Raw genomic sequence first — 1,516 nt, forward strand, 5'->3', positions numbered from 1 at the left:
CAAATCCAATCTTCAGATCATACTTTTATATCAACTATTTCAACCAAATCATTCGGAACACCAAACAAGCCAAGACTATCATATACAGTTGAATACGCAGATGAAGATAATACGTCATATGCCCTGAGCCTCGTCCGCATTCCAGATCCAGGCCTGATCTATGCGGACGTGCGTTTTGCAAGATGCTGATGTTGCACGCGTGGGTGGGAGGGGAAGAGGGGGGTGGGGGGAGAAGAAGTGGGAGGAGCGAAGGGTGAGAAGGGGAGGAAGTGGGGGGATGAGGAAGTGAGGTAGGAGGAGGAGGAGGAGGAGGAGGAGGAGGAGGAGGAGGAGGAGGGGGAGGAGGAGGAGGAGGAGGAGGAGGAGGGAGGAGGAGGAGGAAGAGGGGGAGGAGGGGGGGGAGGGGAGGAGGAGGAGGAAGAGGGGGAGGAGGAGGAAGAGGGGGATGAAGAGGAGTAGGAGGAAGAAGGAAAAGGAGGGGAAGCAGAAAAAAGAAGAAGAAGAAAAATAAAAAGGAACGAAGAAGAAGAAGGATAACGAAGGGGAGAAGGAGGAGAAAGGATTAGTAAAGGAGGAGAGAGGAGGAGGAGGAGGAGGAGAAGGAGGATGGGGAGGGAGAAGAGGAGAGGGAATGGTAATGAATATGAATAGGAGGACGTGGAGATGGAGGAGGAGGAGGAAGGGGAGGAGGGGGAGCAGGAGGGGTAGGAGGGGGAGGAGGGGCACTAGGATTAGGGCAAGGAAGGACATGCAATCACACCCTCCCCCTTGCCCCCCAATGCCCTCCCCCCCCCCCCTTCCCCCTTTCCCACGGATGTTAAATACAGGAAAGCGAGACGAAACCAGAGCAGATGTAACTCAGTGAGCGACGGGATAAGACACATTCAAGGTAAATGTCCTCCTCTGTGTGATTGTGTTTGTTTGTGATTGTCTTTGTTTGTGATTGTTTGTGTTTGTTTTTGTTTCTGTTTGTGTCTGGGTGTGTTTATGATTGTCTTTGTTTGTGTTTGTTTGCATTTGTGTTTTGTTATTGTGACTAACTTTGTTTTCGTTTGTGTTTGTGCTTACATTGGAAAGGTGCTTTTAATTTTGATAATTTGGAGAGAGAGAGAGAGAGAGAGAGAGAGAGAGAGAGAGAGAGAGAGAGAGAGAGAGAGAGAGAGAGAGAGAGAGAGAGAGAGAGAAAGAGAAAGAAAGAAAGATTGAGAAAGAAAGAACGAGAGAAAGAAAAAAAAAAAAAAAAAAACACATATCCCTACATAACCTTTTCTCTCTTCGTTCAGCCTCCAGCCATTCACACCTCAAACCTCACCGCTTTTTTTCCCACTCCAGATGAACATGCTTCGAAGGACGTTGATTGCTGCGTTGTCCTTGCTACTCCTCGCCCTCTCTGTGGCGGCGCAGGTCACATCCAGCCGAGGACCGAATTCTTTACCTGGTTTTAGGAACAGGCTTGGATTCAGGGTAAGGAGAAGAGGTTTCCATTAAGTTATCGTGTTCAGTCTCCTTTTTACGT

At 48.9% G+C, this 1,516-nt stretch overlaps 1 long non-coding RNA gene across 2 annotated transcripts in view; it reads left to right on the forward strand.

Annotated features, from left to right (window-relative positions):
- Window positions 1-842: 842 nt before the first annotated feature.
- LOC125027095 overlaps window positions 843-1,516 on the forward strand; it is a 2,236-nt gene continuing 1,562 nt past the window's right edge. The window contains exons 1-2 of one of the 2 annotated variants that reach the window (XR_007114986.1): window positions 843-889; window positions 1,333-1,464. This is a non-coding gene — a long non-coding RNA (uncharacterized LOC125027095). Of the gene's footprint in view, window positions 890-1,283; window positions 1,465-1,516 lie in introns of both variants that reach the window. The other variant, XR_007114987.1, reaches the window with a different exon arrangement.

Source organism: Penaeus chinensis, chromosome 1 (assembly GCF_019202785.1).
Source record: "Penaeus chinensis breed Huanghai No. 1 chromosome 1, ASM1920278v2, whole genome shotgun sequence".
NCBI classification, from domain to species: Eukaryota; Metazoa; Arthropoda; class Malacostraca; order Decapoda; family Penaeidae; genus Penaeus; species Penaeus chinensis.